General features: G+C 36.3%; 1 long non-coding RNA gene and 1 other non-coding gene across 7 annotated transcripts in view; one reads left to right on the top strand and one right to left on the bottom strand.

Annotated features, from left to right (window-relative positions):
- Positions 1-23,836, bottom strand: part of LOC141578851 (uncharacterized) — a 382,879-nt gene that overhangs the window by 264,750 nt on the left and 94,293 nt on the right. The window lies entirely within an intron of this gene.
- On the top strand, positions 15,309-15,381 carry TRNAA-GGC (transfer RNA alanine (anticodon GGC)). The gene has a single exon. It is a non-coding gene; the product is annotated as a tRNA-Ala (tRNA).

Below are 23,836 nucleotides of genomic sequence, written 5' to 3' on the forward strand. Positions count from 1 at the left end.
GTCCTAGCAGTCAGCTTGTTTCGAATATTGGCCCTGCCTTTTTATTTGCTTCTGATAATGCACGAGATTTCGAAGCTCAAACCCTAACTTTTCCCACACACAGATCTGACAAATAAGATTAAACGAACCTATAAAAATAAAGATTATGGTGGATAATAAAAGCTATACCCGTCTCCCTCTTCTGACCCTTCTCTAAGTGCCTCCTCCTCTTCCTATTTAAATTTATAGGTGACCTAGTCAGTACAGGAAAGAGCTCCAACCTCAGTTCTGTTTTGTGATGTGAAGGAAGCTACCAAATGCCAGTATGTCTGTTTTGGCACCTGTAAAACTGGGATAATAATAGTTGACAACTGCATACCGTACCATGAGGACAAACGTAATAGCATCCACCAGGCAGACCGTACTCGGGGAAGAAGGGAGCCACACGCAATAAAAAGTAATGGCAACAAAAGCATATTAAACTTTTATTGCCGAGAGATTCACTAAAGAGATTTGTACAACTGTTGTCCAGGACATATTGTCCTTTAATGAAAACAAACACCTGCCAGCACTCATTAAAGTCCAGGTCAGCAAAGGATGAGTGAATTTTAATATACCTGTTGCATCATATATATATATAGATTAATAAGGAGCCACTGGGAAAATGAACTGTGTGATAATGATGCAGGCAGGAAATGAAAAAAGAAAAACAAACAAAAACAACAAACCTCCATGGCCCATTTGATGCAGTTACCTTTTGGCTGACAGCAAGTTTTACTCTGAATGTTATTGGCTTTACCCTAAGCAAATATTAAGCATCTGAATTGGGAGACATTGCCAGCATCTTAGATGTCACTTTGCCTGACAACAGGTGTTCTTAATACACCATGCCATAGGTCTCCAGGTGTTACATCCAATCAGATCTACTATTTTCATGGGACTTGGTAATTAGAAATGGTGCAATATTTCATGCTTGATTTGAAATTTATATTTTTCAGCATTCCCCCAGAAGAGTGCTGCCAGGAATAAAATGCTTTTAAATGAGATTGTTTGTTTAAAACAATGCGTGAAAAAACATGAGACATACCGATTAAGGACAATGATTTTTATGCTGTTTCTGTAGTTTTAGAAATGCCTCCATTTTCGTGGCTGGACATGACTGTCTACATTATAAATGACCATAAAGATATCAGGAAGCCTTTCTCCTAGACCCTCTCAGTGCCCCTGACAGGTTTTCTGAATGCTGAACTGTTACAGAAGATGTGTTTGCAGCACAGCCTGAGTCATCTGATGAAAGCAATGCGAGTGTGCCGGGAGCCGACTTTTGTCTGAGTGTCACTCTGAATTCAAAGAGCACATAATACAATTGACCTTTAAGTACACTGTCTGTGAAAGTCTTACCTGGCGTGAGGACAGGTAGTAAAATATTCCTTTTAAAAGTGGGAAGCAAGCAATACATTAACAGAGTTAGAAATGGAGGACTAAAATTAGAGAAAAAAAGAGGCCAGTCTTTCAGAATATGTGCTTCCCTTCAGAATTGAATAGAACAGAATTTCTTCAGAATAGAATCTTTTACAAACATACATCAGCAATCCACCAAAGTCAAACAATGCCCATTGTTCAATGACTTATAACCTCAATGGACCTTTTTCTTTTTTCCCCCCCAGAAAGATACGACATTGATTATAATTACTACACTTTGTCTTTAGAGTCTGGTTTTCTTGTTTTTGGAAAATTAATGAAAAGTGAAAGTGAAAGATAATATTTAAAAGTAGATTTCTATTTATAAGGTTTGGCATATTTAGAGTTTTAAAGGGATGTCTCATTCTCAGTGAATCTTGGGGGGGGGGGGGCGGACCGTACTGATGCTTTTCCACTAAAACTCTTTGCTTCTCTCCCATCTATCACTGTGATGTAACAAATTTATGAACCCAAGTACTGAATATCTGACTCAACTTTGTGTATTAGTGTAATTAATGCTAGTTGCTATTAACAAACAACTCCGAAGTATCTGTGTCATAATATAAGGGTTTATTTTTAATTGTATAATAATCTAATGAGGGCTAGATTCTCCTAAGGCAGTAACTCCAAGAAGGGACACAACATCTTAAGCTTGTGGCATCAGACATCACATGGAAGGGCAAGAGAGACTGATTGCGGAGGGTTACACAAGATGTTTTATTATCAAATCTGCCAATTCCAGTGGCATGATTCCAACTTCAAAGAAGGCTGGGGATTGTATTCCTGTGAATACAAAATGGGCTGGTTTTTACCTTTTGAGAAAATAATAGATAGACCTTAATCTGTTTCAAAGGAAAAGCTTAGCACAAAGATAGAAGTGGGGAAAGCATTCTAGTCAGAGGATAGAGCGTGTACAGCCTTACAAGGGCATGCAAGTTGGGAAATTAATCTGCATTAAAAGTGTTCCTTATTGCACTTTAAACTGACCTCCAATAGTGTTTCTGTACTTGCTTTAAAAATAGATCCATATCAGGTACAGAAATTGTCCTTTTACAACAAGGTGTCATACAACTTACAAGGTATTTGCTTTTCTCAATACAGTAAAAAAACAAAAAACAACAACAAAAAAACCTAAAGAAACAATAATATTTTCATACCAATAAAAATCAGTCAAAATAAAAAAAAACTCATTATTTGGGGGTGTGACTTGCAGATTAGACGAAATTCATTTACAAATATTCTAAAGAAAACATCAGTATTTAATTCAAATGATGTAGTTAGTAGGCTCTTTCAGGAAGATGCCAGGGTCTGTGTTTCTCAACATAACTTCCCAAATGAGCAAATTATTGTCTAGACACATTGGTATGCACAAATCTCCTAAAGTAAGCAGTCCATTTAGTTACTGGTTTACAGCCTTATCTTCTTGGGCAAGAATTACCTGGAATAAAGATATTGGCATAAATGGTTTTAGTTCTGAGTTCTGAGAGTCAAGCAATGTGTATACAGTTAAGTCTCAATTATTAGAAAAAAAATCTATGGAAAAAATGCTGTGTAAATTATAAGGTAACAAATAAAAGCCGGTTTATTATTCTTTCTTACTAATAAGTAGGTATAACAATGAGAAAGCACTCCTCCAGCACTCCATGTTTTAAGGCACTTAATGATTGCTAGTTTGTGTTAATGAAGAGTTTATTATTTATTACAGTTTGAGGTCACTGGAGGCAAGAACTCTAATTCATCAGTTTATTTCACATTGCAGCCGACTTGTTTGAAGTAGGTATGAACCAGGCACAGGATAGTGCTAGGAATATATTGCTGACAATATAGAAGTAATCTTTATTTTTCCTAAATTTAGAATTTAGAATTCATGTGTTATTGGTATTACAAAATGACAAAGAAAGGTGTGGAAATAACAGTAACAATAAGACATCCTTTGCCATATCTTCCACTCATGTGCATTTGTTTTTGTCATTTAGAGAGTTATAAAAGTAGAAGTTATTTGATAACCTTTTGCTTTCAACTGTAGTCTCCCAGAAGCTAATCTTGAGATAAGAAACTGGGTACAAGCAGTTTATATGGAAGATGGAGCAATTATCTACAGAAAAATGGAAAGTGAGATATGGGAGAAAAAGCAGAAAATAAAAGGCACATTACTAATACAGCACCACAAGAAAGTCTAAAATTCTACATTTTTGCTTTTGAAAAATAAGTTAGAAATTAAAGCATGAGATATCCTCAAACATGTCAAGTAAAGTTCCAATTATGTCATTGCTCCATTTAGCTCAAGTTTTTAGGCAAAATTAGGAAAATCACTTGATTGTAGAGAAGGTCCCTTTGTGATCGTGCTATGGTATGATTCAGATTAATGTCTACATCATGAACATCTAAAACTCAATTGACACATGATCATTTCAGATTTGTTCAATACTGCTTGGGAGATAATATCGATGTTGCTATTATTGGTTAGAACTTTAGGAAAAAGAGTTGTCATGCGTGTTTTACACCAATGCCAAATTTGCAATCCAGATCTTGGGGTGATCAACAGTAAAAATGTTCAATAATAAGGCTTTTACCACTCTTGAATAAGAATGCGAATGACTTTTGAACCTTAATTTGATCAGTTGCAAATGGCCTTGTTGTTCAGTCTTCCCAATGAAGTTAGGTGGGGAGGATTTTGAACTCTTGTTTGTCTTCCCACCCAATCTTCTCAATATGCCAGTAAGTCAAGTCCACCCTGAAAACATTCTTTCCACTTATTTCCATCACCATCATCTTGACCACAGTAGTGCATGACAGTGTCACCTCTTTCTTGAATGATTCCAATTACTCGTCTCTCAGATTTCCTTCTTGCTACCATACAATGCAAATTTTCATGCAGCAAACACAGTGAATTTCTTAAAATTATGAATTTAATCTATCATCCTTTTCCCCTTTAAAATCCTCCAAAGGTTTTCCATCACTTGCAGTATAAAATTCAAATCCTTTTTCTGTCCATCAAGGACCAACCTGGCATGGCTACCTGCCCCATCTCTGAGATTTTATTTCCTACCGCTCTCCACCCACCTAGTTCCACTCCAGCCACACTGACCTTCTTTCCATTTCTCAAACACCATGCCTCTTCCTAGTTTGTCTCTGTGCTGTCATGTCTCTTGACTGGGAGTACTCTGCTCAGAACTTCATGTCACTCACTGTCTCCATTTGTTTCAGACAGACTGTCCCTAACACTCTAGTCTCTCTTCTCTGCCTCTGCCTCATTACCACTCATTGTATCAGCACTTCATTTTATTTTCTGTATCTTTTCAAATTGAAAATGGATCTGCATTTACCATCTTATTGTCCTTATTTGCTCCTTTATCATTTGATTCTTCAAATGATACACAAGCTTTAAGAGAGTAGAGATCTTACCTGTGCTGGGGACAGCATGAGCAAATAGAACAATGCATGGTCCACAATAATACTCAATGATTGTTTATTGAATGAGTAAATAAAGAAATGAAATAGCAAATGAATTGTCCTCTTTTAGCTTTAAGCCTCAAAAATTAAAGCACACCATTAAGAAAAGCTCTTGAAAAAATCATCTTTGAATCACACTTAGTAAGCAATGGCTTATTAAGATTTCTTTGAATTATTATTGGAATAATAATCCATTCTTCAAGGTGCCAACTCCTCCAATAAAACTTTCCCTGACCCCTTGGCAACCATTGTCTTTACCTTCCCTAAACTTTCTTACTTTTGAATTATTCAAAATTTTCTTCTTGACTTCAATTACTTAGTAATTTTAAATAAAAGCTCTTCTACATATGTATGGGGCATATATTCTGTCCTAGACCGTCAGCTTCCGAGGGCAGAGACCTTATCTTGCATACTCTTGGCTAGGAGTCTCGCACATACAAGCTTTTCTAAATAAACCAGGTATCTGTGCTTGCTCATATTTCATTATTTTTTGTGAAATGCTAGAATCCTGTGGACAAGACAATATAAAAAGTATCACAATTGTATATAAAATGTATGAGTCTTTTATATCAGTAGTAATTCTTGCAAATATCTGGAGTATATTTTGGAGCAATGTTGGCTAAAAAGTAAACATTAGTTTTTCTACTGTTTTTTTCCCCTAGTTTGGGGAATGTCATTGCTTCCTGTCCAGCCAAAATACTCTGCGACTTTGAATTTAAGGTTTAACTAAATAGACACATTTCAATTACTGAGTCTAAAACTAAATCTTAATCTTCTGTAATTCCAAACAACCTACTGAAATAAAAGCTTTTAGTAAAAGAAAGAAGTTCCATCATTTGAATGCTTTAGATAATCTGCCAGGCCATAATGTTTAACATTCTTAATCCTTTTTAATTCAATTTGTGAAATATCATTAATATTAAATTCTACATATGCCTATACTTATTTGTAGTTTTTTATTTTTGAAGCAGCACATATTATTTTAAAGTTAACAAGGCACATTTTCTCTCCCTGGGTCTCAGCTTCCTCATTTCCGTGTCTGGATCATGTTAATACTTGCCTCTCTGGCTCCTGGCAGTATTGCAGCTGGTTGAAATCGACTTTCAGGGCATTTGGAAGTGATTCAGTTCCTGCTCCATCTCCTCCACTGTCATTGTGAGGACTGCATTTGATAATGTGAACATGCTTTAAAATTGGAAAAGTCTTGTACTAATAGTATTTTCTCTGAATCATGGGTCATTTTAGATTGATGACACAGTCTTAGTGTTGCCAGAATCGCTGACTTTTTGATCAGTTAATTCTATTAAATTATTTACGTGGTTTGTTTCAACATTTGATCCAATTGTTCACACTTGGGATATAAGGCGTTCTGGAGCACCTGTGTGCATGTGCCCAAACACACACATACATAGATTAGGGAGGATATTAACCTACTACGAAGTAAGTTCAAGGTGAAAAATTAATTTAAATGATGATGACAATTTTATTTAACAGTTCTTTAACCTGATCCAGGGCTGAAGTTTAGATGGTACACATGGCCTGGACATGCCAGTTATTAAATCTTATATGATTCCATTTGATTTTAACAATAGCCACTGTTTATCAGAATGACCATCATTAAAACCTCCACAAATGATAAATGCTGGAGAGGGTATGGAGAAAAGAGAACCCTCTTACACTGCTGGTGGGAATGTAATTTGGTGCAACCACTATGAAAAACAGTATGAAGATTCCTTAAAAAATTAAAAATAGGGTTACCATATGATCCAGCAATCCCACTCCTGGACACATATCCAGAGGACACTTTAATTTGAAGATACATGTACCCCAATGTTCACAGTAGCACTATTTACAATAGCCAAGACATGGAAGCAACCTAAATGTCCACTGACAGATAAATGGATAAAGAAGTTGTGGTGTATATATATGGAACACTATTCAGCCATAAAAAAGAATGAAATAATACCACTTGCAGCAACATGGATGGACCCAGAGATTATCATACTAAGTGAAGTAAGTCAGATAAAGAAACACAAATATCACTTATATGTGGAATCTAAAAAAAATGAGACAAATGAACTTATTTACAAAACAGAAACAGACTCACAGACATGGAAAGCAAACTTATGGTTACCAAAGGGGAAAGGCTGGTGAGGGATAAATTAGAAGTTTGGAATTAGCAGATACAAATTACCATATATAAAAAAATAAACAGCAAGGTCCTACTGTAGAGCAGAGGGAACTACATGCAATACTTTGTAATAATCTATAATGAAAAAGAATATGAAAAAGAATATATATATACACACACACACACAACATATAATGATATATATATACACATGATATAGATCATTCAGTCATATATATACACACACATATATTCTTTTTCATATTCTTTTTTCCTAATAGGTTATATGACTGAATCACTATGCTATACACCAGAAACTAACACAACATTGTAACTCAATTATAATTCAGATGAAATCAGGTGCATTCAGGGTGGTATGGCCACAGACAAATCAACTATACTTCAATTTTTTAAAAAACTACAAAATTAAATAACCACTGTGTCATCTCATTCCTTACTAACACCCCTCCCTCCATTACGAACCAGCTACTGCTCTGAGTTTTTGGTGCCTTGATAAACATTTTAACTCTTACCTTCTCCTAACTGTGTATGTAGAAAAAGGGTGAAAGGGGTAAATAAAATGTGGGTTGCACCTAATCTTGCTTGATCTTTACAGAGAAGGAAAAGGAAGGCAGTGAACTTAACTAGGTCTTTTCTTCTCTCTCTGGCCTCCACATTTCTTATTCATCAGCTCCCTTCCCTGGAAATAGGATTTACTGGGCTATTGCAGTAATCCTTAACTCTGAGTCTATTTCTCTGTACTACTTTCCAGACTTCTCAGGTAAATTACTAATATTCATTCTTGACGTACAAGGTGAGTTACTGTCCTTCCTAGATGCCTTTATTACATCCCAGGCAGGTTGAGTGACACTCCATATCCTTAGTCCATTAAAGCATTTATCACTGTACACCAAATGTATTACTTAGTTACTTCTTTTCTACCCCCCAAGACTTTTCTTTCCCTTGGAGAAGGATTGTGTTCTCTAGTACTCAGGATACAGTCTGCAAACGAATGAATAAATTATTCTAATATGCTGAGATTTAGTATACGAGACCATGTGCTGAACACTTTAAAAATCTAGTCTTGGTTAATTCCTATCTCAGACACACGAATATTATGATTCAGAGAGACACTGACCTGTTCAAGATTACACAGAACTACTGTATGGATTTGAGTGAACTTTGTCTGATTCCAGAATCCTTATCCTTTCAGTGATATCACACTGCATTTAAATAGAGCTTTTCATTCCCATTGAGCCTTACAGTCTGTGGGCATTTGTGGTTCACTGAGCAGTTCCATTATTCTCTGACTTGGTTTTCCTCAGGGAGATTTGAGAATTTTTAAAACCATTTCTAAAGAAGTTTATCCCATATGAATTTTTGCAATATAGATTCTGTTCTGTATGCAGCAATCAAATTCAAAATCCACTGAGGTTTGGGATTCTCTATGCCATTTATTTAAAAGATTCTTATGCTGTATACCAGAAACTAATAAAACATTGTAAATCAACTAAACTTCAATTTAAAAAAAAGATTCTTATAGTTGAATGCTCTATGCTCCAGTATTCTCTTTCTTTTGCTCTTTCCTGGGTCTATGGCATTTTTCTAATGTTTTACTCTTCGAAAACATTTTACAATTTCCATTCTTTGCACAAATGCATTGCATAATAGAATGCTATGATAACTGCTTTCTCAACTTTTCTCCTTATCTGGTCTTAATCTTCATCAATTTATCAAAAAAAATTTAAGTAACCTGAGTCTAGTGTGGTTTGTAAACTGTTTATTTAAATTGGTATTTCTTCTGCCCTTTCTAAACATGTGAGCTTTTTTGTCAATGTCACAGAGAAGGTGCACACACTTTAGGCAGTGAGCTGTGCCTGCCTAATAATGTGTGAGGGGCCGGGACCAAGGGCTGCTTAGTCCTCAGTTCAGATCCTGACCAACTGCTTGCTGGGAGCAGATCTTGGGGTAAACTACTTAAATCTTTTGCGCATCAGTTCACTCATATGTGAAGAGGAAATAGAAATACTTGCCATCTTATTGGGTTGGTAGTAAAAATACTTGTACCTTACATGACATAGTCCTGGAGGAATTTTAGTTAACTTGATATTTGTATTTCTCAAACATATATACACATATATAAATACATATAATTATTTTTTAATAAACATATTTCAATTGAGAAATAAACACAGAATATAAATTCTTTGAAAAAAATCTTGGCAATGGTAGTAAATTATATACATTTTTATTAGTTTCCATTCCATCACAGTGGAAAGAATTTCCAGGTCCTTGGCCATGAGTGTTTAAAAAAAAAAAAGGTGGAGGAGCAGTAAAACTCATTCTGATCCCACTTAGAATAAAACTATAAAAGTCAAGGAAGAAAATTTTACAACAATTCAAAAGAGTTACCAAGGCTTAACTGAATCAAATGTAGTTAGTAAATGCAGTCTTAGCAGTAAGGCAGTGTTGATTTTAACTCTAAATTAAATTGTGTTGTCTATCTCTTTACCATTAGGTTAAGTATAGGACAGATTCGTAAAGCAACCCAGAAAAACATTTGTTAGTTTTTAATGAAAAGGGGTACAGTGGGCCAAGGGACGGGCATCCCGTGGGAGGCAGGAAAACAACCTCCCAACGATGCCCACATTCTGGTCTCTGAAATGGGTGAATATGCCACCTTACATAGAAAAGGAGAAGTAAGGTTGTGGATGGAATTAAGGTTGATGATCAGCTGACTCTAAAACAGATAGACTACCCCAGGTTATCAGGGTGGATCAAATGCAATCACAAGAGTCCTTACAAGTAAAAGACAGAAGCAGGAGAATCAGTGTCAAGCCAGAGGGATGCCAGTGTGAGAAGGACCTTCTCTGATGTTACTGCTTTGCAGATGGAGGGATGAGGCCAGAAGCCAAGGAATGTGGCAAACTCTTGAAGCTGGAAAAGGCGAGGAAACAGACTCTCCTCTAGAGGCTCCAGAAGTAACAACCCTGCCTAGATCTTGGTTTTAACCTGCAAAATGTGCCAGACTTTTGTTGATGAAAGATTAATCAACTTCTGTTGTTTTAAAGTATAAAGTTCTGTTGTTTTAAAGAATAAAGAAGCAAATGGAAAACCAATACACCTATGTCGTGTCACCCAGAAGTTATACTTCATGTGAGCCAGGATTTATCTTTGTGGTCACTGCTGTATTTCTGGTATCAAGAACAGTGTCAAGCACATGGTAAATATTCAATAATTATTTGATGAATGTTAATCTGTCTGTTTTTCCCGAACACACTGGCACATTAATAAATTTAGCTTGATAAATTAATTCATTTATCAAATTCAATATAATGATTATTAAAAGAAAAATGTGTCAAATAATAAATGCTAACATTCTGTAACTCAAAGCATGCTTGTATCCATTATTTGACTTTATCTTACAATAGAATACAAAGTGCAAAGAAGGGATAGTATTATTCTTAATTTAAAGGTAGAGAAACTAAGATCTGAGACAAATACATTTCACCGCTTCATGCAGTTGATAAAGGGGCAATCCTGCACTCCAAGTCTGCTAGTTGGATTTCAAATTCTTGTGAGCTTTTAGTCTTTAATGGATTTATTTATCCATTCACACTCATCAATAATTTTTTACTCAAGAACTGTGCATGGTACTAGGGAACTGATACAAAATAGATAAATGAGTTCTGCTCTCATAATTCAGAATCTAGTGGCAAATACAGACATAAAATGATCAGTCAAGGCAATAAGAAAAAACTTTCAATTAAAGAAGGCAGATTCAACACATTTTAAAATGTTTTTCTAAATGCAGTATTAAAATGATAGTAGAGAAAAAATGTGGAAACTAATTAACTATAGAGCAACTCCAAGAGGACTGACTGGCATACATGGTTGTTCTAACATGTGTTTTCAGATTGAAGTGGATGAGGAGTGGTAACTCCTGTGGGGTGGTCACAGCTCCAAGTGTCCGCAGAGGTGGATCCAGAAATTAGGGAACTGGTTTCCAGCGAACGCTTGCAACGGCTAAAGCCTGAAGCAGTCCAGTACTACAGAGGAGGGACGAGATACAGGCTATATACAGGGCCAATAATTGAAAATCCATATCTGGGACAGTCTTTGGATAACCCACCTGTTTTAAAGATAGAAGACACTAAAATACATGTGTATGCCTTGACAGACTCTATAGGTTCCCTAAAGAGTACCCTTTCCCAACTCCTTCCTTTCCTGCCTTCACTATGAAGCCTTGAAAAACTATATACTCACCCTCCCGTTCCCTAAAGTATCTTGAGTAGCTGTGCAAAATCAATTGACCAATAAATTCTAGCCAACAAGATCAGGGTAGAAGTCGGCTGAGAACTTTCTATAAGAAAGTATGGTGCAGGGAACTGCAGCAGCATATTCACATGAGAGGGGCTGAGAATTAATACACCGTCCTTGACATTTCTAAGCTATTAAACCAATGACGGCAACTTTCTAGTTTTGGACTTTCTGCTATGTTAAAAAAGTGACCCCTATTTTCTTAAACCATTGATAGAAGTGTTTTCTGTTACTCGCAGGCAAAAATCATTCCTAAAAATTACACACACACAGATTTAGTAGAGGCTAAAAAGGATAATACATACATGAGATTATGAAAGAGAGGGAAATATTGATGGGTCAAGGTCCTGAGGGGTTGACTCCTAGAACTCAGGTAGAGAGATAGCCTTGGATAGGAGGATGGAGGCATCTTTTCTACTGAGACAGGAAGGATACCTGTGCGAGTACATACAGGTTCAAATAAGAGGTCGGGGGGACAGCATGCTGAGATCTTTCGCCTGAAAACTTGAATTTTCTCTGTAAAGTAAGATGCAAAGATATTTACTTTGAGTGTATGTCAGTAGGCATGTGCCTTTCATCTGACTGTAGGTACCTGCTCAGTGAAAGGTTTGAGGCATGTAAGAGGAAGTAAAGATTGCAGTCACAGTTGAGGTAGCTAGAAATGGATGCTGACTGCAGCTACACAGCATTGGAGACCCACCGTGACTGCATGGTGATGACTCAGAGGCAGACCTTTGCACACAAGAGAGCTGACAGTGATGATCACAGCTGCATGACAGAGGAGGCTGTGCTGATGAGGTAGATATAATAAAAAGAGTAAGAGTGACACTGGCAGACCTATATTCTCATCTTTGTTATGCCAGTTATTAACTATATGGCTTTGGATGGTCTGCTTCATTTCTCTGAGACTCAGTCTACAAAACATATACAGTGCTATCTGCAATGCATGATAAATCATTGCTAAACAGTGATAAATGATATGAACGGTGTTATTATTACTCCTGTTATTATTACTAAACCATCATTGACAAGTAAGTGATAATCTAAGAGAGCTGGAAGACTAAGAGGTCAAGATAAGGGGATATTGATGAGGTAACGAAAAAGAGTAGTTAAATAGTTAAGAGAGATGCAACAGTGTTTGACAGTGGTGAGAGTGAAGCGTGAGAGTTTAATGTTTCATGTATGAAGCATTTGGGGGTAATATCAAAGCCCAGGTGCTCCCTAAGTGTGATTTGCTGGACTTGATGTGATAGACCTTGAAGAAGCCACTAAGAAGCGTTGAGATAAGAATATGCAATAGGTTGTCAACATGAATAATGAAGTCATCCAAGTCCAGGATCAAAGCCATAGCAGGTGAGAAGAAATAACCAGTAGTCTAGCAAATGATACCAACAAAGAGGTGTACAGAATAGCATGATGAGATCCAAAGAACATATTCGCATGTGAAAATGAAGGTGATGGACAGGGAGCAGCAACAATGACTTGGGGAATTTCAGTGTTTCCCTTCTGTAGCTTTACAGAATGTGGGGAGTGGGAATATCACTAGTAAAGATTCAGGGATGTACAAATCAAATGCTTCCATATTCTAGTTTGAAACCTTGAACAGGATATTTCTTGAGTCTCAGCTTTGTCAACTATAAAATGGAGATCGTTATGTTTGCCTCAGAAAGTTGTTGTCTTGTTACAGAAGACAATTTCTATTAAAGGCCAAGTAGAAGACCTCACATGTGCAGCAATTTTCATTACTCCCTAAAGGGGAAAGTTGGAAATGTGGTCCTGGGAAGTCAGGTTTCAGTTAAGAAAAAGCACATCAGGAAAGAACCTAAGTATTCTCTGGATTTTTGCCATCCGATCGCCTGGAAAGAAATTCGGGCTCTGTCACTGTAGCTTCCACCAGTAATCAGCGGGCTTTAAAACACGGGCTTACAAGTAATAGAAAACAAATGGAACTGCTTCTCAACTGTGAAGTCTTAAAACAGATTCCCAATTAGAATTTCACAGTGAGTTGCAACTGCATTTTTTTGCCTTTAGACGTTTCATCAATGCATTCTATTGCCTTGCCTCCTGGACGACTTTCATCAATGAGAGGATAACCTTTCAGCTAGTTGTAAGGGTGAATCAGGAGACCAGCAATCAATGAACCACTCAGGCTTTGTAAATGACAGGGCAGTTACATGATCCCTAACCTTTACTGCACTGTAGAGTTTTGTTAGAAAATAAATAAATAAAAGTAAAACAACTGTGAAACTACTCGACTGATTTAACAGCATTAAAGATACGTAATACCACGATGAGTATTAAGGTTAATAGAGAGAAGATGACAACTTTCTGTTATCTCTGATAAGTATTACAATAATTAATAATTTTTGACCTTCCTTAATGTGGCTTGATTTTTAACCTTGATTCACCCTAGATTGTGGCCAAAAAAAAAAAAAAACCACAGAAACTATTCACCGTGTTATACGAAATAATATAAGCTGAATTGTATCATGAAATGCAGAAGCTTTAAGAGATAGTAAGATATCTTAATTTTAGTGCTCTGCTAAGGCTTGAATTTGTTTTCCTACTCAAACAGATATATTATTTAATTTATATAAAGAAGGATTATTCTCTAATTAATTAACAAAATGAACAGATAAATTCTGTTTACATGCTGGAAGAATATGATCTGCAGCCTTGCCAGACTGACTTCTTTCACTTGGTAATATGCATTTATGTTTCCACCATGTCTTTTCATGACTTGATAGTTCACTTGTTTTTCTTGTGTAATAATAGTCTATTGAATGGATGTGCCACAGTTTGTTTATCCAATAACTTTTTGAAGGGCATCTCAGTTGCTTCTAGGTTTTGGCAGTTATGAAGAAAGCTGCCATAAACATTCATGTTCAGGTTTTTGTGTACTCGTAAGTTTTCAGTCTACATGGTCAAATTCCTTGGAACACGACTGCTGGATCATATGCTAAAAGTGTATTTTATTTTGTCAGAAACTGCCAAACTGTCTTCCACAGTGGCTGTGCTGCTTTGCATTCCCATCAGCAGTGAATGAGAGTTCCCACAGTCTCACGCGGATTTGATGCTGTCAGTGTTTTGGATTTTCAGGGTTCTAAACATGTGTGTAGTGGAATTTCATTATTATTTTAATTTGCGATTTCCTAATGACGTATGATGTTGAACATCTTTTCATTATGCTTACTGGCCATCTATGTATCTTCTTTGGTGGAACAGACATTTTGCCCATCTTTTAATAGGGAAGAATTAACTTTTTAAGTTAATATTTAATGCTTTGAGGCAGACATAGACAAAAGCTAATCCGATGATGCCCAGGGCAGCAAGATTTGACTATACGTAGATGACTGCTTATCCGAAGTCTGTGTCAGTGAAAGAAAGCTTTTCAGCCTAGGGACAATATTCATGAAGGCTGTGTTATAGTGTTCAAGTGCTGTTAGGTGTACAAAGACCTGTCCTCAAGTACACTCCAATTGTTAGGATGAAGACATTAACCCATTTTCTCTGGCTGCAATCAAATATTCAAATGTTTAACATCGAACTCCTGCTCTAATCAAGAACCATATGTTAAGTATTCTTTCATTTGTTTAACAAATATTTATTAAGTGGCTACTATGGTTAAGCACTGTTTTAGGGTTCAGAAAATGAAGTGAAGAATCACACAAATGTCCGTCAACTCAAAGAACTTACATTAAACTTGGATGAATCAGACAATAAAGAGGTGAGTCCATAAATAAATAAGACATTTTGAGATAAAGAAATTTTTAAAAAGGAAAATGAATAAAATAAAATAGAGTTAATGAGATAGAGGCTGGTTGCAAGTGGCATCTGATCAGAGAAGGTTTCCTTGAAGAAGGACATGTGAATGAAACCTAGAAGAGGAATCAGGTGTGGGAAGATGGTGGTGATATGTGGGGGTTTGGGCTGGGACAGAGCTTTCCAGAACCGAAGGAGGAGGGGTGGGTATAGCTCAGTGGTAGAGTGCATGCCTGGCATGCATGAGGTCCTGGGTTCAATCCCCAGTGTTTCCATTAAAGAAATAAGTATATAAATAAATCTAACTACCTTCCACTCTAAAACAAAACAACAAGCAAAACTGAAGGACGAAGTGCGAAAGCCAGGAAGTAGGGATGAATTTGGCATACTTGAGAAAAATAAGAAAAGCCAGTGTAGCTAGAATGTGATGAGTGAACTGATTGATTGGGGACGATTATTTCTCTAGTGGCACCTGGCCAAACTGACAGTTCTTTTAAAAAAAAAAAAAACTAAAAAACTAAAAAACCAAAAAACAAAAACACACATAAAAAATTTCAGTTGCAAAACAGAATATTTTCTTATACTAGCGCTAAATTAAAATTTCAGAAAAATTAAGTCATGAAAAGTTTGTGGAATCACTTTCCCATAGGCAATTTGATATTAAAACAATAAATACTAAAGCATAAAATGAATATATGGACATCTGACTGAATTCCAATGTTTCCCTTATTTACGTTACGGCGGACACTAAAATATTACCCAACAGCTCTTTCTGACCTTTGTTCTTATTAATACAACGTTAGATTTGTTGGAGACAGCAAGGCCCCAGCTTGCTCTTTCAGTACCTCTTGCAGTGGGAATAACCACATGACACAGACAATGCCAGTAGCCGGTTACCAGATTTTATGGGGCATTGTGGGAAATCTGTTGATTTCCGGGTGAAAGAGCATGGCACGGAAGTGATTCACTCCACTTCTCCGCCCCTTCTTTTCCCCTGAAGATCTCCTGATGGATCTGTCTGTAGCAGCTATCTTACCATCACTGGGCATCAAGTCAGGTTTCCTAATAACGCAGCTGTGCAGCTGAATCTAAGCAAGTGACAGCACATCTCGCGAATTCTGGTTAGTTAAGAGAGCAGTATGTGGCTTCAAGATTAGTTGAGCTTTCTGTTACTCACAAGCAAACACATTCTTAATTGCTCAAACTATTTGATGCTTTTTGAAAATCAAGTATCAAACAGTCACTTTTACTTTTTTTTTTTTTTTTTTAAATTTGGGTACACGCTGTGCTTGTGCTCAGTATGGTTACTCTGAGTTCAATGAATCTGAGCTCTCCTCAGGAGCCAGGCAAAGTTCCAAAAGCCAGATGTATTCATCCCTTCAGCAGTGCTCTGAGGCTGGTGCATGAATATTCACATTTTATAGATGAGGAATTGGAGGTTCAGAAATGTAAAGTAACCGGTCCAGTGCCGCACACCTCACGAGTGACAGATCTGACTCCAGGTTCCAGGGCCTCTGGCTCTAATCTCTCTGTGGGACAGTTGCCTAGAATTAATGAGCCATTTCATTGCACAAGATTAAATGGACCAAGCTAATGAGATTTTTTTTGTACAAATGCTGATTCCTTCAGGGTTGATGGAAAAAGGGCTAAATATGGAATGACTCTCTCCAAGGCAGTATGTATGTATATATGCTTATTCCATATATTCAAGGTCAGTATTTTTACATACATTTTTTTATCACTGTCTCTATAATGATAAGTTAATAGTTTCTCAGGGGAAAATGAAATAAAATAGCCATCCCAATGAAATGGCAAATGTTAGCCTGACTGGAATTTAAAATGGAAAATAATACAATTTTTTTTTTTAGGAAGCTATTTTAAGAAAAACATTGACAGACTATTAAGAGACCAAATTCAAGGATAACTTGATAATAAAGTTTATGGAACAGTCTGTGTGCTTCTGTTTGTTTTGGAGACTGAAATGAGAGAAAACATTTGTACACAGACCCAGTAATTAAATCAAATCACCATGCTGTATACCTTACACACACACAATGGGAATATTACACAGTTATAAAAAAGAATGAAATATTGCCATTTATGACAACATGGATGGACCTTGGGGGTATTATGCTAAGTGAAATAAGTCAGACAGATAAAGGCAAATATTGTATGACTTCACTCATATGTGGAATCTGAAAAACAAAACAAACAAAACAAAACAAAACTCATAGATACAGAGAATAGATTGATGGTTGCCAGAGGGAAGGGGTGTCAGAGGGTGGGTGAACTGGGTGAAGGGGATCAAGAGATACTAACTTCCAGTTATAAAATAAATAAGTCATGGGTATGTAATATACAGCATGTTGACGATCATTAAAAATACTCTCTTACAAATTTGAAAGTTGCTAAGAAAGTAAATTTTAAAAGTTCTCATCATAAAAAAAAGAAAGAAATCTTGCATGGTGACAGGTGGTAACCAGACTTATGATGATCATTTTGTAATGTATACAAATGTCGAATCATTATGTTGTACACCTAAAACAAATACATTGTTGTATGTTATTACACTTCAATAAAACAAATCTAATTAGTAACTTTATATTGCTTGTATTTGTAATTATGCTTTTATATGTTGTTTTACATAAAATATATTATTAAAATTTAAATCATCTGTCCTCTTTACTTTTATAAAAATTTAAAATTACATATGTGGTCCACATTTGTAGCTTTTTTTTTTTTTTTTTTTTGGTACAGGTCTAGTTTAGAGTGTAGAGGTAGAGAGAGAAGAGAAAAGCTGAAGTGACTGATCTATGAAACACCCCTTTATTTAGTGGCAGGGTATTAATTCTCGAAACCCAAGTAAATATGGTATTTCAAGGAAAGAATAATCAAATGTATAAAATGATGTTAAAGAGTCAAATAAGATTAGAATGAAGAAATGGACATTGGTTCTAGTGATTTAGAGGTCACTGATGATTTTGGTAAGAGTTAGGTCAGAAGAGCTCTGGGGATGAAATGTAGATTGGAGTGAGTTGAAGAGAGGTTGGAGGAAAACAACTCCTTGGACAACTCTTAAAATGGGTCAGAGAAACCCAGCTGTAGCTTAGTAAGTATGTGGGACTAAGACAGGTGTTAATTTTTTATGTCTGCATATTGATCAGAAAAATTGCTCAGCAGAAAAGAGACTACTCCTGTAGTGAGGCCATTAGAAACAGAACAAGAAATCATCTTAAGAAACTTACTGCCATAATTTTGGTATTTACCTATCTCAGTGTGAAGAAATATTGAAAAGAAACCACCTTTTAACGATTGTAGTAAGTTTCTGAATACTTGCATTTAGGGGAAAGAGCATGAGCTTTGAAGTCCAAAAAAACTTTATTCAAATCACAGCTCTACTACTCATTAATTGTTGTCACTGCCCAAAGAGTAGGTAGGGAAGTGAGCAGCTGGACAAGGAGACAAAGGCAGGCCTAAAAGAGGAGATCAGATAGATCAGATATTTCACCCACAGTAACTGAAAAAAAGATGAAATACATAGTAATAGAAGCAAATTCATTGCTAAATTTTGTGGTAGGAAGATACAATGTTCTCTTAATTTCAGTGGCTGCTTAATATTCCATTTTATGCCTAATATATTTTAACTAATTTGCTAGTTTTTGTTATTATAAGAATGCTGCATTGAATAGCCTTCCAGTTAAAGTTATATCTGCATCGTTGTAATTTTATTAAGATAAACTACAACCAATTACAGTGTAAGAAAGTATATGTATTTCTATAACTTTTAATATAATGTTAAAGAGCTCAAGAAAAATTTAAGATGTAATTCTAACAGTGCATAACAGTGCCTTCCCAAGAACCCTTACAAACAATGGTTACCATGGTTAGAGAGCTATTTCTGTAAAAGACATTTTGGATGATTTTTAAAATGAGAATTTGATTAAATTCCTGAAGCTTCTTCCCATGAAAATGAATATACATTCAAAAATTTGTATTCAATATCAGAAAGTGTTGTGACTTCAGTCTTAACTCTTTTTTTTTCCTCATTTTTATATTATGGGGTACTAGGATAAAAATAAATTGAAGAAACATTTAAAAGTCACTCCTATATAATCTCATTGCATATGAAGTATGTGAAATTGAACATAAATATATAAAAAGAAATAAAGAAACACATGGTTAGTAATTCATTTGAATATCTATTACTTCATTCTAAAACCAGTGGCAATAACCAGTGGAAAAGAAAAATGTGTTGTTTGACCTGAGTTTCAATTTCACAGTGGTATAATTAAGGTATTGATTTGTGTCACACTGACAGAGGCCTTTTTCAGAAGGTAAAGCAAAGACTGGTCTTTGTAAATAAATATGGGTAGTTGGAATTGTAATTATGCATGATTTCAGTTACCTCAAGCACTTGAATTAACCTGAAAGTCTTGAGAAATAGTCGTCCGTCCAGGTACCAATAGTGTTTTACAGTTTTCTAAATACTTAGAGGCACAGAGACGATTTTGGATTTTGAGCTGGGAAATGAAGTGAGAATGATGATGAATTGCTAAGCAATGTTGAACACTCCAGGCCTACTGACTATAATCTCTTTAGATAGGGGTACTCAAGAGGGGTATTTTAATAGATAGTAGTCTAAAAATTGGTAAGATAAAAGTTAAATTACTGCACGTTTCAAGGCATATCGTGAGAAAATGAGTGCCAAGTAAGGTGATACCCTGCTGAGTTTGCATGTGTTGTAGGGAATATCAAGATGAAATATTTGCATATTCTGAAATGCTGGAGGACAGATTTAGTGTTTAGAACGTAATGCCTAGCGCCCGATAACTGGGGTTGGTTGCACCCAAGAGATTGTTTTACTTGTGGCATTTTAAAGCCATTTCCATATGCTTTCTTAGATATCTCTGAGGTAGGGATAGGAAATAGTACTTCTGAGTGCCTCCCTCTTATTATGCATCCTTCGGGTGGACATTTATGTATGATGGCACCTGTCATCTGTTAACTCTTCCTCTGGTTGGAACTGAGTCTCATCTTGCAAGTGAGGAAACTGAAGCTCTGGAAGATGAAGTGGTTTTGCCCACTGTACACAATTAACAGGCAACGCTACATCTGAACCAAGTACCACAACTGATGTTTCAACAAAACTTAGTCAAAATCTGAAGCTCGTCCTCATTTTTTTAGCCACGACAAGCACGTGTTATAACTTAAGATTCTATTCAGTCTCCATACTGCCATAGGAGAACTTCAACTGGGACATAATATCCCTAAAATATGTTCCAACTCTGTAGGATATTGGCATTTCGTAGACTGGGGGTTGGGCTGCAGGATGTACCGAGTATGCAATTTCCAAGAGCTGACCGGCATTCCTGATATTTCTGACTGCCACTCTCCTCTGCAGTTAAGAGTCCTAAGAACAATTAACTCTCCTGACAAAGAATCCTTGCTTGGTCAAACTTTAATCAGGCCCTGAACCCTCTCCTAGGCCCATGTGGGCACTTCCTATAAAATCCAGTTTTAGCAAGAAGTCTGCCAAGTCAGTTAAACAGAAACCCTCACCCCTGCTATCTGACCCTCCTCAGTATCTGAATGCACAGGTCCCTCGTCTTCTACCATTCCCCAGGTGCTGGCTGATCACTTGGACTTGAATTCTGTCAGGTTGTTTTAGCCAGAGTCCACACCCACTGCCTGAATTTGATGCTTCCTCTTAGTAATTTTTCGTATACTGACCCCCATCCTGCTTCTTGGCTTTAAGTTCTGACTTGCCTATGTTGTATTTGGATTTAAGGTCTCTCTTCCACTATTGCAGTAGTCCTGAACAAAATCTGTGTTTACCACTTTAATTACTATCCAGATGTAACTTTTCTTTGATACCATCCAATCCAAGGATCTATTTTGGGTCAAGTGAACAAACATAGTAGGTGATAAATAGGCTTAGTCAAAAATGTGACATACAGCATAGAGCAGCCTGGAATTTATGGACACTTGAAAATGAGCAATGCCTTTGGAAAGGTTCCTAATTGACATGGGAGAACAGAATTGGCTTCTCAGCAATCAACTCAAGCCTCTGATTGCTTCCAGAAATTTTGGAGCAATAAATACTCCTATGAATAATTATGGTAAAAAAGAATAAGAAATTATTGGTATGAAGGGCTACTGCAAGGCATCTATTAGAGAAAGAGTCTGCCCCACTAAGTTAGAGGTGGGCATCAAATGGCAGAGCATGAGAATAGGCATACAATGAAGAAAAATGTAATGGAACAGCAGTGGATAAAATACCTGAAGAGTTCTGTGCTATGTGCTACAGGGTCTGAATGGAAAATAAATCCTCCCCTAAAGGAGTCCATTAGGCACGTTTGATTACATTATTAAAAAAAAAAACACTGGATCTTCTTGCCTCTTTAATTACTGTTTTCAGCCTGCCTGAACTTGACAGGGATCTTTCCACTGCAGCAAATTAACCCAAGTCAACCCACTGTAAAGAACAAAAAAAAAGGGAACTGCTTGGCTCTCATTGAAAAGTCCATGTATGGACTTTGAGCATGAAAATCTTCAGGTGTAGTTGGATGCTAAAAGTCAGAAAGTATCCTCTGGACTTACTGGATGTTTCTTTATTTTTTCGTCTTTATATCATCAGTTTCAGTAGCAGGAAGGCTCTCTCTCCATAGAAAGGTGAAATGCCTGCTGAAAGTTCCTAAATCACATTCTCAACATTTAGCAACTCTAGTAAAAAGAAATTGTCTTTTTTTCTCTAGTAATTCCTGCGGAAGTTTCGGGCTTCAAACTGATGTACTCCGCAAAAAAGAAAAAAGAAAGAAGGAAAGAAAGAAGAGGGGAAAGAGAGAGAGAAAGATGAAAGAAAGAAAAAAAGAAAGGAAGGAAGGAAGAAAGGAAAGAAAGCAAGAATGAAAGGAAGGAAGGGAGGAAGGAAGGAAGAGGGAAAGAGAGAGGGAAACTGTAAAACAGAAACTATGAAAAAGAAAATTAGAAACACTAATTCCTTCTCTCTATTCCCACCAGGCTGCCTAATGATTCTGCTTCCAATTTTCCCCACACCAACAAGCAATTCTCTCACACCAGCTGGAAGTCCTACAATGCAACTCAGTTCTAACACTATTGACCTGGAGATAGCTTCAGACCCCAGAGTTAAGGGCTCAGTCCTACAAGACTGCCCCCTACTTCAGATGCCAACTGTATGTCCAAGTCGTCACTTGTGCTATAGGTTCCTTTCTTATATTTGGTTAATTTGCTAGAGCAGCTCACAGAACTCAGAGAAATATTCTGCTTACCAGATTATCAGTTTATAATAAAATGACATAACTGAGGAACAGCCAGATGCAAGAGATGCATAGGGCAAGGTATGGGAAAAAGGCATAGAGTTTCCACGCCCTCTTCTAGCCCAGCAGTCTCCCCAAATCTCCATGTGTTCACCAACCTGGAAGCTCTCCAAACTCTATCCTTTTGGGTTTTTATGGAGGCTTCCTTATGTAGGCATGACTGAATAAATTAGTGATAAGGTGACTAGTGGTAGATTCAACCTCTATTCCCCCTCTTCTCCCCAGAAATTAGGGGAGTGGGACTGAAAGTTCCAACTCTCCAATCAATGGTTAGTCCTCATAGCAGCCAACCCCCGTAATTCATGCTGTCTAAAAGTCACCCCATTAACAGAAATTCAGGTGTGGCTGAAAAAGATTTATGAATATCAAGATATCTTTATCACTCTTATCACTTAGTAAATTCCAAAAGATGTAGGACCTATGTGCCAGGAACTGGAGAAAGACCAAATAAATATTTCTTTTTATAAGTTACAATATCACACTGGCTCTTTTTCATTCCTTTGTTGCAATGAATAATAAACCCAGCTTTTCAGTTACGTGTATTTTTTCTGGTAGTCATTGGATGGATGGTATTGACACCAGGAAAAAAATTCACTGATTCCATAATTGTGTTCTCATCATTAAGGATGGACCCTTAACTTTATCTTTGATTAAGTAATTATAATGAACATTCCTATGTTAGACCCCAGACTGACTCCAGGATATGTATATGGTCACTGTATCTATTGTTCATAGAAAAAATTAGTGTGTATTTTATGCAAAGTATGTTTTAAACCCCCATAATATTTAGTAAGTATATAGCAAAATGCTAAAAATGTGAAGATGGTGTGAAATAATAGATTACAAAATATAGAGGAACACTAATTTAAAAAAAATCAAAAGCAAAAAGCAGTAACAATTTTCTTTCAACATTGCTTGAAAATACTCTTTATCTATATTTTCAATCTTATTTTGTTTCTTCTAAGCAAATAACAAAGTGGCAAATTTTCAAAACTTGTGTTTTTAATTGAAAACCATAATACCATAAGGCAGAATGAACTCACAGATGTAGTCTGGGTAATTAAAGATATTAATGTGTTTTCAATGAATTTCACTACTGTTAATTTTTATAGCTTAATTTGACCTCATTGAGATATAGTTAGCCTAAAGGTCAGAGGTGGCTTCAAGCTTTGATTCTTACTAAGAATAAATTCTTATCAAATTCTTCCATTCGTTTTCCACATGAAAATTGTCTACTTCTGAGAACTATTTCATAAATATCTGTTTGAATTTTTATTATTTTTGGTTAGAGTAACACCTAATGTAATTCTAAACCAGTGTTTTCAAAATACTAATCCTTTCTAATGCACTGAGAAAATTCTAAGGACCTACATGTTTGAGTACTGCATTCTCA

The sequence above is a fragment of the Camelus bactrianus genome, chromosome 10 (assembly GCF_048773025.1).
Source record: "Camelus bactrianus isolate YW-2024 breed Bactrian camel chromosome 10, ASM4877302v1, whole genome shotgun sequence".
Taxonomy (NCBI): domain Eukaryota; kingdom Metazoa; phylum Chordata; class Mammalia; order Artiodactyla; family Camelidae; genus Camelus; species Camelus bactrianus.